This window comes from Dinoponera quadriceps, unplaced genomic scaffold (assembly GCF_001313825.1).
Source record: "Dinoponera quadriceps isolate SergipeBrazil2010 unplaced genomic scaffold, ASM131382v1 scaffold1153, whole genome shotgun sequence".
NCBI lineage: Eukaryota > Metazoa > Arthropoda > Insecta > Hymenoptera > Formicidae > Dinoponera > Dinoponera quadriceps.
In genome coordinates, this window is record NW_014555324.1 from 214,682 (window position 1) to 232,261 (window position 17,580).

The 17,580-nt window shown below is 45.6% G+C and overlaps 1 protein-coding gene across 1 annotated transcript in view; it reads right to left on the bottom strand.

The window, feature by feature from the left end:
- The window catches only part of LOC106743838 (neural-cadherin-like), a 58,213-nt gene extending 49,967 nt beyond the window's left edge, over positions 1 to 8,246 (bottom strand). Inside the window, 1 exon segment of the mRNA XM_014618055.1 lies at positions 7,526 to 8,246. The gene's annotated coding sequence lies outside the window, so the exon portion shown is untranslated.
- Positions 8,247 to 17,580: the final 9,334 nt, after the last annotated feature.

The window sequence follows — 17,580 nt, forward strand, 5'->3', positions numbered from 1 at the left end:
ACTGTTACTTTATCGTTCATTGCTCTCAAAAGAGTAATACCGTGGCTGAGTAACTAAGCTCAGGTATTTTTATCGCAATGCTTTCGCATATTCCAAGCTCTTTCCTTGACGTCCGAAATTTTTCTCCGTTCCATCTCTTCACTTCCACCGCGTTTTCCTCTGATTTTTCCGGACTGAAAATAACTCGGGGTGACTGAAAATGACGGATTGACCAGACTGACGATGCTCTGCGGTATTCAGCAACGTTGCCGTTATCCGAACGTTGTGTGCAGTTCTTAAAGGGCATCCTCCGAATTCCACGCATCTGCCGACGTTCGGCGTCACGCCCATATTCTCGGTTCTTCTCTTCTGCTCTAGCAGCGTCGTCGCCGCAGCGCGATTTTCACGAGAGACGGGTATCTTCAGATACGACAAAAAGAAGAGCAGCGGCGCGCGGTCGATGCACATGCACCACGTGCATGCGCCCGCCACGTTAAGGTCGGATTCATATTTTCGTAGCGATCGTGACATTTCGTCATGTGGGTTTAACGGTACATATTTCTTTATGCATTGCCATGATTGCCGCAAGAGACCTCGATATACATAACAAATGTGTATCATGAAATAAAAATATTTATACAAATTTATGTGTGTATATATATATAACACTATATTTCACATTGAAATTGTTTTAAAAAATAACAGAAAAAAGTGCAAAACATTTCCTTTTATTACACCCTATTTAACCTCTATTTTATATTATAGCATCCATTCATTAACAACTTCGATTTTATTTCTACACGTGTCTCGAGTAGTCCATCATCGCAACTATTGTTCTGAATTAATAGAAACCGGTCGACAATGTCGAGATGACTGATTTTGAAGTTTAACTAACTTCCTTGAATCGCTAGATTGCACCGAGATCCATCTTTCCCACGAATACCGCTCTCTGTCTGCCGGGGCACTGTATATCCACGATAATTATTTCTCAACGAACAAATATATAAATCGACCTGTCACATAAATGATATATAAGATTTCATCTTAAACATTAACTTTCAATTTGTGCAACGTTCAGAAAATGAACTTCACTCGTGGACTCATGCAACCGAGTTACTCGCGAACTCCATTGCGGCATTTCAAAATTGAATTGGTCCAAGAATACCGATCGAGCCGATTTCGCACCCAATGAACATCCCGGCCTGAGCGAAGCGCGCCGGAACTTCGCCGGTATAGCGTATACGGCCCGTTTGGAAAACGTTGACTCGCACAAACGCTACTTCCGTCGTATTTCGGGACCCTGGCGGGCTTCCACGCTGCGTGGCTGGTCATTGGCCCCGTTTTGCGAACCGCCCGAGGGGAACGAGACCGACGACTTTGTTTTGATGCGACGGACGCAATTAGCGTACGCCGCGGCTGCTGCGGTTGCGGCGTTACGTCTGGGCTTCATTGACATTTTGCACGACATTATCTGCGAGTCTCTGGACCTTCTCGTTGTCGAGACTCAGCGCAGTCGAGGGAAGCCTCGTTATGCTCGGGGACGCGAACCGGGATTACGAGTCCTCGGATAGTTTTGTCGTCCGGAAATCTCGAGTGATCCGAAATGTCGAAAAGTCGCCGCGATGAGATTGCGGAAAACGTCCACGTTTTTCGGGGTCCTCCCGTTTCCCGGATCTTTACGTTGACGGAGATCCCGGGCTCGTGTGTCAACGATCGTAATGGATATGCCAAAGAACCCGGAGAAACGATAATCGCGTCCTGCCATTTCGGTTTCCGGCGCACGAAACAGCGGGCCACGGCGACGTAAGAATATTAGGTGTAGGTAGTAATACGCGCATAATGGGGCCGTGATAAATTCAGAAACGGTTCCAGATGCAGGCGTGACGTCCAAGTTTCGGTAAATGTACGGCGAGGTAGGGGGAAGTGGGAGACGGCTGAGACTGTCGGATAAATGGAGCAACGAGTGGATTATGCTGATACAAGAATAACACGTGAGAAATCCTCGCCTTATATAGTGGAAAAAATCACTGCTAACTGTTTCTCAGGTTGCATTCTTTTTGGTGCGCTTACGCGCTCCAAGTGTCATTCTTCCGAATCAAAATTTTGATGTCACTCCGACATTCTTCAAGATAGTTTGCACCTACTTAGACGGCCTATAGATTAACAGAATCCTCTTTTGACGATACTGATACTTTTTTTTTTACTTCTCTCTTGAACCTGTAATTCTACAGATTAAATTTTAATGCTACTTTCAACGATTTATTTCGACGCTGAGACAGCGAAAATGGAAATTTCAGACAATTCAAGATTGTTGTTGTCAAGACTGAAATTGAAATTGAACCTATTTTATTATCTTAGCTTTCACTATGTTGCAGAATTAAAAGTTTAACATAGGGCCAAAATTTCGATTTGAACTATGTCTCTTTGGCATATAATGGCATCGTGTTTATCAGGAGAAATGATTCGTGTCTCAACTCTGCAAGATACATGGCGAACCCTCGTGATTCGCCTGGCTGTATGCTAATTCCGTTTTACGTTGTTATTAACGAGAGGATACGCCACGACGGGATGATCATATTGGATGTTCGCATTTGGGTCAGAGTTTTGATTGAAGAGCTGCCATCATTAATTGAACAAACGGGCACCTTTGTATCCTTTGGCGCACCTGGTATTTTTATATCATATGATCGACGATACGCGGCCGCATACGGATGCGTTTTACAATGTGACAGTCTCTCCTGCGCGCGCGAGTATGTGTTTAAAGGGTGGGATATCGATAGTTCCGCAATATACCTTATTGCGCTTTGTCGGCCGAACGGATTGCGGATCAAAACCCGAAATCCGGAATCCCGTGTTAGATATTGTCGATCGTAATACTCGCTTTGAGAATTAGTAGATGCGAACGATTGTACATTTAATAAACATGCAAGATGCATGACGGATACTATCGTCGCGCGGAGTTACGTTGTTTATTTATAAATGTCTGGCACTTTGGTTCTCGCTCTGACTCGTAAATAATCGACGCTTGTTTCGATCTGAGCTTTGACATGCTGCGACCTCTCTGTGAAAAACACGTTAATTTCAAAATCGAACGTGTGAAGGGACTTCTCACTTCACGAAAAGTATTATCTCTCTCTCCGATGATTCCATATTTTATCGCCTCCCGATGATCCCCGACGACGAACTTTGATCCGCCTTTATTTCCCAACCGCGGCTGATGTCGTTCCGGCTCGATATTATTGACATTTTCACTGGACGTTCGGCCTGTATTGATAAACCCGTTTTACGAGCGACTTGGACGAGATAAAAAACAACAGCGGCGGTTCGATGGGACGAAAGCAATTAAACGGCGCTCCGACAGCACGCCCGTGCGGTCATCACCGGTAGTCATCATCGTCGCGATATCGCGTCACTGTATCTCTAGATTATTGTCGCTTTCGCTCGACGGTCGGATTTCATCGCGATGTGCGCGCGCGCGAGAGAGAGAGAGAGAGATGGGAATGGGGGGAGGGGGAGAAAAACGGACACGAAGCCTCGTGATGCGATGCCACGAAAGCAATTAAATTGCGCACCCAGGAATATAGTTACTGCGGTCGCGATGCCATACCTCGAGACTATTGACCGTTCTCCGCTCCCTCCCCGCCCCGGGGCACCCAGGAATTAGAGATAAATCCTATTTCGCGGGGCATTCAAAAGCGAGGAAATTATACGAATCACCCCAATTTCAGGATTAACTCGAAGCACCGTGTACGCGTTTACCTGCGCTGTCATTAAAGCAAACATTTCCTACGCGAGGTAGGGAATATACACATACGCACACATATATATAACATTGTGTGTGTGTGACGTTCGTACGGAGGTAATATCAAAAACATCGGGAATGTTTCCGCCTCGTCTCTGATAAAGCATATTTTCGTTCGTGAAAAGTATCGCGAAACGTACGTGGAAACCTTTGAACAGTCGATGAAAGAAGCACGAGCGTGCGCCATTATTTTCTTTTTTCTTTTCCTTTTTTTTCGATATTATCCACTGCTGTTTGTGAATTCGCCAGTAAATTTTTTTCCACGTTACCAAGCGATTTTATATATTGGCGAAAGAGAGAATGTTAAAAGGAGACACACGTATATCACCAGTATTCGGGGTGTATCGAAGTGTGCCAAGTAATCTCAGAAATAGTTGTAATATTTCTGCCGGATGTAGCAGACACGCCTACGTGCTGCTCCTATTTCTATCAAGAATCCTCTCCGTCGTGGAGACTCGGTCGGAGACACGCTAGAAGACTTCGCCTTCCTCCCTTTTTTTCGTTCTATAATCGTTCTCTTTCGATATTACGAGCACCCATCGCGTGGCAGTTTTCATTAACCATAACACAACGTCTCCGGTGAGATCTATTTTTTATTTAGTATCATTACTCAGCACGTTCTTGCTTTACCATAATAGGTCATTCGTTTACCATAATAGGTGTTTCAGCAATTATGTTATGCGAGCGTTGCAAGCATATAGTAAAAAAAATTTGTGTTAAAAATGAAAAAATTCGACTGAGATTTTTTAGTATTTTAAAAAGTACACAAATATAATGTTAAATTAACACGTTTACCTTGTCAACAGGTTGTGTATGTATAAGTTGTAAATGTGTAATTTGTACTTTTTAATGTTCCCCATGTTAAAGTAACAAATTTCAGTGAACCGTTTCAAATAAAATTTTTACTGTACATGAAAAAAGTTAAAGACGCGTTAAGTATACGTGGATTCCAAGATACCTGTTGGGCAAGCATGATCGACAAGTGAGATCTCCGAATAGTTTCTCCTTATATAATAATTAGCAAAATCTACACGGGAAGATCTATATAAGATTCGCGAGTCGAGCACGGCTGTTATATAATTCATAGAGCGTTTCGCATCGCTGTGAAATATCGTGTCGCACTTCGCGCTTTTCGTACGTCACGTTTCAACCCTGCATCTGATCATACAATGTTACTGAAACGACTACTAACGAAATTACTGAAGGTGCCTCTCCGAAAACAGTTAATCGGTTATGGCTCTTTGTTCATGAGATAGTTTCCTCTTACACGAAAAAAAATCACGAGTATGCCTTCGATGAAAAGCGGGTAAAAGCGAGACGATAAACTAATACAATCAGGCGAGTTGCCTCGTAAATCATGGAGGTATTCGCCGATGAAAATTAACAACGACGACGTCGATCATTAGGAGGGAGCTATTCGAAACGAGCAGCACGAATCACTTCTCGGATAACGAGATCGTATCGCAAATGGACTCCGTGTCGCAATTGACGGAAATCGTTCGAGACGCGCACGATAAAGAACGATCGTCGGGTCGAGAAACTATGGGGAGTTCAAAAGGTCAAATCCTTCTCGGAGGCGGCCTCAGCCGAATTATTATCGATCTGTTCGCTCGCCGAATTCACGAGGCCGCGCTTCCACGGACGGGAGCGTGACAGAACGATCGTCCGTCGCGGGTTCACGTGGCTTCTATTGATTTACTACGAGCCCGCCGGTTTCGCGAAAGACCACACCACCGCCACCGCCGTCGTCGCCGCCGCCGCCTCCGCCGCCGTCGTTGCCGCGAATGTCCGCCGTGAAAAGTTCCCCGATCGATCCGGTGTCAGTTGGAATCTGCCCGTAACCACCGTCTGAAGTATACGGTCACGCTACTTCGCGACAATGTGCCACGGAGGTTCATTGACACGGCGTTGCTGTAGGCTGCATGAGCGTCGTGGCGCTAACTGTGCCCATTTCACGAGAGAATTCCGATAAAACTACCCCGCTTCGATCGATATTACACGAAGATCGCATGTTAGAGTAACAAAATCAAATGTCTGTCGAATCAAATTTTGTGGAGTATCGTACGACAACGATGACAAGTAATTTAATCCTGACGTTCCTCGATTTCTTTCTTTTCATCTAGTCGCATTTCTTTTTTCAAATAAACATGGTAATTTGCTGAATACAGTGGTCATTTATTAAGTTGATCTTCATATTTTACCTGATATCGGCGAACGCAACATTTTTATTTAGCAAATAAGAGAAAAACTTATTTATTAGATAATTTCTGAGCAACAACTTGCTCGCAAGCAAAAATCGATAAGTCGGCTCTTCTTGGGAATGAAAAGATGAAGACTGGCAAATCCGTGGAAGAGTTGCTCGTTGAGTCGTCCGAAAAATGAAGAAATCGTACAAGAATCATCGTGAAAAGCGGCACCGAATTTGGGACCGCGTTCCTTCGGTCAGCGCGAGACGGAGGAGACTCGAATAAGATTACCATGAAATTGAAAACGACGAAAAGCAGAGGGGTAGTTAACACGGTACAGGCATCCGCCATTATTTCCCATCGCACGCGTGGCCATCCTCTCCCGATCCTCCGAGATGCGTATGAAAATGCATGTTTAATCAACTACGGTCACCAGCATACACTGCATGTACTCCCGAGCGTCTCTGAGAATAATTCAGACGTTGAAATGTCCGTGTTCCGCAGAGCCACGTAAACGCGTGAATACACTGTACAGTCTGTCCATGATACACGCGAGGAGCTTTCGCGTTGATCAACGTCAGTCGGCAAGATTGAATACTTTCGGGAGAAATGGCAAATGTGCTCGCGCCAGAGCGGGTTCACTTATCGATGCGAGATTGAAGGTCTCCTTGAAATTGCAATCGACGTGATCGATAGCACCGGTGCCTGTTGTCGAAGAACGCCTGCTACGTCGTTCCACGATGATTCGCAGTCTCGCAAGGGGAAAGAGGACTTTGTTCAACAGAGAATAACGGGCGGAAATAACTGAACCAGCTGAGACACGTTAGTACGAAAAATCTCGAGACAGTCGACGCGAGTTGACGCGAGATCGGGCTGAGATATCAAGGCGATGTCCCGCGGAGAAGTGACGACGAGAGACAACGTGGTACGCTTTGACCCGTGCGCGTGTGTCGTCGCGACCACATCAATCGCGATTACGCGGCAGCGTGTTTATCGCGTTAACACCGATGCACAAGGTTCATGCGAACCAGCCGTCTTATCTCCGCACATGTGGCCGTCGATCGGCAGCGGACTGACTCGCAGAGTGCATCCCGATAGCGCGCATTCCTCAAGGGTGCAACTCGCGCGACACGCGGTACTAAGACACACATCGCGCGCTTCCACGGGGAATCTCGGCGGCACGTCACTCCCTCTCTCTCGATCTCCCCGCCGCGCGAGAACCGAAGGTGCGAACACGGGATGCAGCGCAACGGTCCACGACGTCCATGCGACACAGCAACGCCACACGCATTCCCGGTGAAGAATCGCGTAAGTCGTCGGAGATAGGCAGGATCAAGGACAAGCTCGTGCGGGAATCCAGGACGCGACAGTCGGCGACGGAGGGATGGTGGGCGAGAGGGAAAGAGAGCAGGTCGCAGGGCGTACATCCGTACCTCCTTACTTCGGCAAAATCAATAACCTGTTTGGGGGTGTAGGAGAGAACCTCTCCTAAGGAGAGAGAGGCCATAGCACCGCCGCACTGGATCCGCGCGCGCGAGCCAGGTGAATTGATACGTACGCGAGGGCCAGGTGCTAATGCGCCGCGCACGGAGAGAGAACGGCTCCTCCCCAGGACACCCGGTGCTCCGGCGTTGCGCAGGAGTGCGAGGACACCACCACCGCGGTAGCCAGCCCCGGGTGGCGAGAGCCGAGTTCCTTCGCACCTGCGACACCCCTCGGTAGGGAAACAAGCTCGCTCCAGCCAGCCGATGTATCCGAGTGACCGCGAAATTCGAGCGGCGTGTCGGCGTACTCTCTCGCTCGAGTCACACCGGTGTAGTCGGCGATACCGGAACTGCGATACGTCGTTCCACGACAGGTCTCTCTCCCTCCCTCTCTCTTTGACACTCGTACTCACGGGTACACTTTCACCCGCAGTTGTCCCCTCGGAAAACCGCGGCGCGCCGCTCCTCGGAGCGTACACCGACGCGACCCGAATAATGATCGACGATGCGGCTCACAAAACAGCAACACCGACTCTCTCTTTCTCTCGAGAGGAGCGAAACGGGCGTGCACTTCTCCGTCGCGCGCGGCTGCTACTCCCGTGGCCAGCGCACTCTCGTCCGGATATCGGCCGAGACGTCGCGCTAGGGTGGCGCCCTCCGGGACGAAGGGGTGAGTTTCGGTACGCGCGCGTCCGCTTTCGTGCGTACGAGAGATACCGCACGCTTCTCTCTCGGCGCAACTCCGAAACGAGGCGAACTCGAGAGACGCGGCGCACGCTTCGTAGCTGTCGTCGCGGCTGTGGGGCGCGGACCACTACCTCGACGAGCCTCCCGGATCGTTGGATAAAACTTGGTGGGGCCGTTCCGGTCTACGTGCGAACTCCCCACTTCTCGTCGTGCTCTCCCACCATCGATGCGCGCGGACGGTCGACCGATGGTCCCGCTAACCCCGCTGTACCCCCTTTGTCCTCCCTCGCCCTTCGACGTAGACGGTGCCGCCATGAGGAGCGTCGCGCAGCGGCGTCGTCGTCACCCCTCGGGGGTGCGCGCGCGCACACGCTTCGCTCGTCTACGTTGTCTGCGTGCCGTTAAAGTTGCGCGTCACCCCCAACGCCGACATCCACGATCGAGAATGAAGATAATCGGTGTGCGCGGGGGGTGTGGTGGTCGCCTCTCGGATTCGATGGCCTGCGGATTCTTGGCGAGCGAACCTCGCCGGATAGGAGAGAGAACTCTTATAATCTATTACGCACGCGGAGAGTGGAAGTCCCGGACGGCGCACCGAGGATCGCGGATCTCTATCGGGGTTAGCGCGCGATATCTTTTGTTGTCCCACTGTCTTGTCGCCGGCATTCTCTCGAGAGGTGTGTGTACGTGTGTCTGTGTGAGAGAGAGAGAGAGAGAGAGAGAGATAAATCGTACATTGCGAAAAAAGGTACTTAAACAATTTATTTGTGAGATGTGAGCTTTATTCCTCTGAGAAACAAACCTTGTATCTCTCAGAGATAAACCTTATTTCGGCGAAATAAACTTTGTATTCCCTGGAAAGAAATTTTCAAGTACTTTTTTCTCGGTGTATTCTTGTGAATCGACGAGATCTCGCAGTCGACGCTACCCTCGTTTTCCTCTTTACTTTTCGTTTTTTGTTTGTTTGTTGTAATCCCTCTGCTGCTCACTTTCATCCCGGCGCTCGGACGGCCGAGTTCCAGTAATTTGCTCATTCCGTAAGTGCGCTTCCGGCATTTCGTCAGTGCTAACTTATGGAACGTAATGAGCCCTGTGTAAATTAAAGTCCATTTTCGAGTACATATGCGAGAGAGAGAGCCATTATTGCGAGGCTGCGAGCGCGGAAAGGCTACGGCGGACAATACACTTTATCCTACCGTCGTTATTCGGAAAAAGACCTTCGTAATAAAACGTATGTGACGTATATAGTAATCTTCCCGGTGATACGTGAGTCGGGAGACAAGATCTCTCTCGGTGGAGTATACAGAGGGCGGTCCGGGGGGTAAAGGGAAGGAAGAGACGCCGCCGCCGGTAGTGCTCTGTTCGCAACGGTAGCATTTAACGACATTTTAAAGTTAATCAGCGTTGCATATTCACCTTTTTCCTCTTTCTTTTTGTTTAACTGCCGGCGGGGCGAGCCGCATCGTTTGCATACTTTGTCGGAGGCGGCGGAGCATCTGGCCGCGATAAGAAATCGAAGCGCGGTAGACCGTCCAGCTCGTTAATGAACCGGAAGATGCGCGTGAATCACGAAAAAGAAACGCGGCTGAATAATCCCACCTCGGTACATCGTCGACGGGAGCTTTGCTGCCCCCCTTGCCCCGCCAGAGTCCACCCTTAAGACACCGCGCGCGGCCGACCGCGGCCCGCGGAACGTGACCTTACTTCCTACGACATCTGGACATACCTAAAATTCATCACGACGTACTGCGAACGCCCGGCATCCTAAATGTTGTAATCTCGTGCTGGATGTCCGACGAAATGGACACGGGAGCTTGCGCGGTATGAGCGGATTGCACGTCTATTTTCATAGCTTTCGGTTTCGTACGGAATACCGCTCGCCTTTGTCTCTCTGCGCTGCGGGGTACCCGACTGTGTATTCGAGGAATGTATCTTCAGTGCGAATGAAATAAATTTATTCACAAAGATTGTTAGGATTAGCTAGAGACATTTCGTTTTATGTTGAGTATAGCGCTGATAAATTACGCGCCTCAGCTAGTGAGTATTCATCCAAAGTGAACTTTTTGCCGGAACGTCTTTGTCTTTTAAATATTCACTCTTCCAGCGATGTTAAATTCAATTTAACTTTAACTTGGCACATATAATTATTTTTATATATTTATTTTTCACTTCATTTTATGTGTATGATTTCATTATATTATCAACTTTTGTATCTTTTTACACTTTCGCCGTTAAATACTGTTTCGTGTTCATATAATATGTTTTTATTTATGTATTGCTTGATCTATCAATATAACTGAAAGATGCTCTCTCTTTCCATTAAATAATAGTAATAATAATGATTATTATTACCATTATTATTATTACATTTCGTTGTCGTTCTTTTCTCATAACTATTAACCGTTACAGCGCGAGATGCATATTTTATCTTTGCAGCATGAAAGGATAATTACGGATGTTATTTTTGTATAATTTAATTAACGCCAGTCTTGATTTACCCAATATTCTGGCGCTTTTATATCTCTGCTTTAATATCTCTGCCAGACACCTTAGAAGATATCTACTTTCCTTTATTTTATATCATCGAGCGCCGTATAGAAGGTTTAAACCCGTTAATCGGCTCAGCGTGCTGACTAATATATTTTCTGATTGTATTTAATTTCTTTAATATGTCACAAAGTATGCTTAGAAACAAATTACGTCCTCTGCTCATGAAAATGTAAATTCTCTTTTCTTGTCTTTTTCGTCCTTAATAAGCGCTACTGTATTATTATTACTGTTTTTTTTTTATTTAAAAAAGAAATTTTCTTTTTATTCCAAAGAGGAATTTCTCTCGTACATATTATAAATAAATAAATAAACGTTGAATATTTCATAGAATACACGCTTATGCTTTCTTACATAAAATTGAAGACAAAAAGCCTCTTGTTCGAAATATAAGAAGTTCATCGACGGTGCCTTTTTCGGAAATCGAAGACATGTTTCCACTATTATTTGTTTAAAGGAAGACTGCTGTACCAATATAAAATTGAGCCAAAAGGGGAGATCGGTGGGAGGGGGGAGTAGGGAGGTGAAAGATAGAGGCAGCCACGCGTTACGAGTCACGTATTTAGGGTGGCATCAATAAAAGAAGGGTCAGAACTATTGATCTAGAATAATGCCCGGCGGAACAGTCGCAATCGCATCGATCGTAGCGTAATAATAACTTTCCAATAAAATAGGAGCTTTGCGTTCTGCCGGCATCGCAATTGTGATTTTCACGATTCGACGTGCCGACAATCAAGTCCCCGAGTTCCGTCCATGTGTGAAGACCCACTTACAGCTAATCCAAAAGCTAAATCTTCTTCATCGATTCACAACCTCGAAGCTCGACTGCTCCCGCTTAAGTCCTTTAATGTCCGAATAACTTCGTGTAGCATCGTTACCCTCGTAGTTGAAGCGACCGTTGATTTTTCTCACGATTTCATCGCGTTTCAACGGTGTGAGTCTGCGACACCCTGTACGCGAGCAATACGCCGTGCAATATGTCGGAGTGACGGCATCCCAATCAACGGCGTCACTTTTCATCATCAGAGCGTTCCTCGATGTAACTCGTCGACACTCTTTGTCTCCGTCTACTCTCGCGCGCGCGCGAGTGTCGCCCGCGCGTTGTATCGCGCACGAAGCCCATTATTCAAGCCCTTATTATTGGCAGCCGGCGTGCGTGCATGTCGCGACATTGCGCGACCGGATGCAAGGAGCATACACGCGGTGCTCACTCGTGTGTGCACGCCCTTCTTCCTCTCCCGCCAGACGAGCGAACGATCCCGTTGTTGTTGTTGTCTTTCCCCATCTCCGCGATGCCCGGTCCTGCCCCATCCGCCCACCGTGCGTAACCTTCGTCGCGGGGTGCCCGCGCCGAAACTCAAAGTGTCACGACTCACGGCTACCATGATCCGGCGAATCTTGATAAATGACGCAATGACGGCACCGACTGAGACCGAGGATGATTAATGGTCGCACCGTTGCGTTACGGCGGGCCGACGCGCACCTTCGATAGGGGAACGAGAGGACGATTGGACACGGCGTTGTTGTTGGTTGGTCACGTCTACGGTGTTCCTCGGTCGGCCTCGTCGAGCGCGCGTTTCCGCTGTGCTAAATCACAGATCCACTTCCGCGAGTCACGGTGTAGGGCAAAAGGGAATAAGATGACAATTTGTTAATTTTTATAACCTCTAATAATAAATAACGAGTCGGCATCGTCGTTCATCGATTCCCGATGACGCCTAACTCATTAGAGGCTTTTAACTCCTTCGCTGCCGCACCCCTCGACTGGTCTTAAAATGCCAAAAACAAAAGTTTCTTGAAAATTAATGAAAGCTTATGTAAGGAGGTTCTCGATGATGCTGATGACAAATGGCTCTGATATAATAAAATATTTCGTGAAAACGCGTTTTCGCGGCAATGAGCGCAGAATCTAAAATAAAAATTCTCGTCATCGGCAGTCAAAGAGTTGATAATAATAAATGATCGATTGTAGCTTGGCTTCGATATGTCAACAATAGCGTAGATAATAAGAAATATATTTTGGATACACCCACTACTCAGAAAGAAGTTGATCATTATTTTTACGTCATTACGAAAATGAGGGAGAATCGACAACCTTAAGGTCGCGCCACCTCCTTTTTCCCTAAATATACAGCGATGTCAGCGGCGAATCACAAGTCAGCCGGTATGGTGTTGACGCGCGGTCGTCGCTTGGAAACCTAAAGGCGAACGATCGGGTTCTCGCGATCGCGCAAATTATTTCCCGGGAAGTAGCCGGGATTTTTTCCGGCGTTTCGCCGCGCGGCACGCGCGAATTACACGTGTCACGCCCTGCACCACCACCGTCGCTCGACGTGGGCACATTCGTTGCGGGGACAACGGCTCGGGGAATTGCTCGTAGATCTACCTAGGTTGGTGCTTTTCGCTCGTGCGCGAACAAGCGGTCTTTATCGTTTCGCCGGTTTCACGAGTCCGGCTGCGGGACGCGCGCGCGGCGTGTACGGCGTATTAACGATATTTATTAGTGAAAACCAGTAAATTATAGCGCGTTGTTAAAGCGAAATACGGTCGTATCCGGTGGGAGCGTATCCGTGCAACGTCCGCGGCAATTTCTCTCAAAGTTGCCGGTATTATTTAGCCATGCGTAGGCCAACGCCCTTAACGAGAATTTACGGCTTCTCCGGCGTTGTAACACCGTGCGCACATCTCGGCGCCGGGGATGAAGATTCGATATAGGTCTTGGAATTTTTCCGCCGCCACGAACGAGCGAGAGGTCTCTCTTTGCAGAAACATAAATCCACGAACGCTCGCCCTTCTTTTTACGTTCTTTCCGGAGCGGTGGACGCGTCTCTCATCGTCGTCGTCGTTACCCTGCTCTTCGTCGTTCCCGCAGTCGGATGCAAATTTATCGGTGATCTTAAATTTACGTTAACAGTTTCAAACGCATATATAATGGCGAGAGTGCGAGGCGACTTTTTGTCTCGCGCATATATCCCTCGAAATTTGTTTCGCGCGCTGAATTATATCGTAGGTTCGTTGGCGTGTTAGCTCGCAGCTGCATTCTAGGTTTTCAGTTCATACACGAACTTCATGTCTTTATCGGGATTATATCTTCATACGTGTTGCACATCAATAGCGTGACCAACGTTTCACCCTAAGCGAGTGCTTTTACCTTATCTTTTATTAGACGGTGTATGTGTGTGTGTCTCCACCGCGATTGTTTCTTTCGGTTTTTTTTTTTCACTTTGCTTTTCCGAACCTCGCGTTTGATCGAATTTTCTAGCAATGCGCCGCAACCCTCGATGCACGAGAGGAAGTACAATGCAACGTGCAAAACCCAGGGTTTGAGGAAGCAATATCACTTCCGTGCGCGAGAGAGATTGCCGGATAGAAGAAATGCGGGTAATAAAGAATACCATACGGAAAAAATTAAATATCGATTGAAGATTTATATAGATATATACTAATAGGCGCGATCATTGTTTCATATATGAGCAAAAATGTATCTTCTTCGTACAAAACTTTAATATTCTTGAATTTCAACGATATTATAAATATTATTACAAGATTACGACAGTCCACACACACGATATGATTAGTTTTTAAATAATAAATCTTGTTGAGACATTAAAAAAAATTATATTATAAAAAGAGGAATGTTTTATTTACAGTAACTCTGCATTTGAATTAAATGTATGTTAACCTTTCTTCCAACAATATGAACGTTTTCACTTCAAAATATCAGGTCTTATACTTAAGACAGTCTTAGATTAGGTTCATCCTCAAATATTTTGTAGCCAATGAAACAATCTGTACAGTATCTGAAGATAAACTTAAGATGATCTTAAGAATAAGACCTGGCTTTTATGAGAGTCGGAGAGAAAATCCGGAAACCGGAGTTGCTGGATCGGGATTCGAAACTCGAGACTTTTCTTCTACCGGACGTCTACTCTTACCACTGAGTTATCTACTCCGGTATACTTTCTTTCGTCTTCTTATTGTCTCAATTTTGTAATAAGACAAAGAAATCGTTATTATAAAAACTTCCAATAATTCAATTTAATATTATAAATTGCGTTTTTCCAAGATTAAGGTATATTCAAATAAAGATAATGTAATTTCAAGTTAAAGAAATTATAATTCTTAGTTTGAGGAACCTGCATTTCCTTTACTACACTGAAATCATTGAGAATCGCGATATCGCGTCGCGGCTTTGTGAGAAGTCAGTATAATATCAAGAGAAGGATTTATGTTTTTCGTCGTTTGATAAATATATCGTTAGGTTTCCTTCATTCTTGTTACTTGCATCATCTTCTCTGTCGTTCGTTATTTTACGAAACGATAACGGCGGGAATACTTATCTTCCCGGCGGTGTCAATAACGAAAGAATAAATTGTCGGGAGTGGTGGCGGTAAAGAGGTAACATTTATTGGAAAAATTTTCGCAACTTTTGCTCGCGCGGATGTGCTCGTCGCTTCGAATTATCTGATATATGAGCACGATATCTGGCGCGGCGAGACTCGTATATTTATCCTTAACACATTGCGCTCTCGTCCACAACGTTATTCTACTTGCGATTTAACAGTTTCGTATGCATTCCTGTAATAATTCTTCAAAAACGACGTTTGGGACCGTTTTGCCTCGTCTCGTCGCGAAATGGCATTAATTATAAAAATGTATTACAATAAAAAAATATATATTTTGTATATTCTGTCAACGATATAAATTCCCGCCGTGGGACAAAATAACAGCGCGAAGAACAAAATAACATAAATTTCTAATACACAGAGTGCAGTCCGCTTTCGCGTATGAACGAATCGAAAAATTCTGCAGTAGGACAACACACGGAAATATTTATTCGCAGTGTTCTCGCAACGAACATAAAGCCGAAAACTACACAGTCTCTCCAGGTCGAAAAAATACAAAACATTAATTATTTTTTGTTTTTATTTTTTTATTCAAAATATACTCCTGAGTCAATGCAACCTGAAAGCGATTAAAAAATTTCTGGAAGCAGTCGTTTTATCCCATTTTCGGAATCACCTTTAAAATCGCGGTCGAAGCCAAAAGGCTTTTGGATGTCCTGAATGTTGTTGTAATGTTTTTTTTTCATTGCCAGCTTAAGTTTTGGAAATAGCCAGAAGTCACAGCCAAGGCGAATGCGGAGATGTTCGAGTACTGCGATGTCTTTTCCGTTCCATGAAATCGCGTACAATCTTGGATTTGTGCGTCGATGCAGAAGCGACCAAGATCCTTGCTCTCGATATTCAGGCCGAATTCAGGCTCTTTGTTCTATAGTATTTCTTTCAACGAGCGTTCGTAAGATTGTCACATTTAACCTTACAAGTAATGACACAGACATGTTAGTATCTTGAAATTTCGGGTGATTACAGGTGAAATATCAAGCTTCATAACGCAGTCACTCATCAAGAGGATAGTGCTGCAGAAACAAATTTTAGAAGATCAATCACACCAGAAACCGGACAGACTGTGTAAAACCGAAAACGATTCGCAATTATTCGTTAGATTCTCTCAGACAATGCTTGTCCCTTTGTTCGGATCTTCTTATCAATTTCCGTCATTCCCAATGACAATAGGCAATATTTCCTCTCATCAAAATGCACTCCAGGGAGCCGTAAGGACAGGTACGCGTTACGTTGCAAGGAAGACAATCACACTCAAAATCTGGGTGCCACCCCCGACGCTGCGGTTGAATGCGCCGGGTTGATCCAAGCCTGCTCAAAGTCTATGCATTCACCGCGGACGAGAAAATCCTCCCTAACAGCATCTGAATATTGCAACCTCATCCACTCTGACGCATCCACTTCACGAGCTTCGCTTACCCGGCTTGCGTGCTAGGGTTACAACCTACTTTGAAGACCAACAGCTTCATCTCGGGCACGCATGGTAAAAACTCCGTACTAATAACAAAAAGCTCACGTACGTAAGCTCGTCGTCTACGAACGACGGCGACGCGATAGAAGGGCCTGTCGCTTTTGAGTGTACGACGAAAGTCATTTTCGAGGTATTGGAAAGTTACTAACGTTTCGTCCGTATTTACGTTGCACACCTTGCAAATGCTCCAACGTCATCAGTCGTCTTCGGTCTACTCTCAATGTTCGGCGATTCAATTTATACAATAAACCTTTGTGATTCAACGTCGAAATCTGTAACGATTTGTTTACTGTTAAAATGCGTAGTCGATAGGTTTTTGATCTTTGTTTCCTTTGACACTTATGTAAAGTATCTCGTAATTTCCGCCAGACGGAAGAAATACGTGACGCTGATAGAATTCTTTGTCATAATCGGCTTTTGTTCGACGAAAGCAGTGGTCGAGCTCGCAGAGTTTCTGGTTCCTAGCGGTGTGAGGTAAATTGTCATTACTCCTTAACCCTCTTCCGCTATAAGCGTTTGTTAAGCTTTCAAATAAGTCCAACAACGCCCGGGGCTTCTGCGACGGAGATCGATAGAGTTGTTTTCGCCGTCTTCGGACACTTGCAATCCCGTTTGAAATAATATTTTGCCGACTGACGATGAGATGTATTCCAGCCCGGACTCTCTCTTGTTCTCACTCTTTCTCTATTTCATATGCCGTTTAATTAATGCGAAATTACAGTGATAATTCTCGCAAACATGGAAAAGCTTTTCGCCAATTTGGTAACTTGAATACGATCTCGCGGTATACCCCATCGGCAATACACGTGTTAACATATCGCACAAATAACAATAATATTGATATTGATATCGCTATCCAATTAATTCATATATTATGCAACCATGTAGATCTCGAAGAATTACGTTAAAATCGACTTGTAAAAAAAATCGCGAATATTTCACTAATATCTGTAATTTTTAAGATAAACATCAATATACCGTGAAAATTAGAAAAAAAAACTCCCAACGACGCGCGTAAATG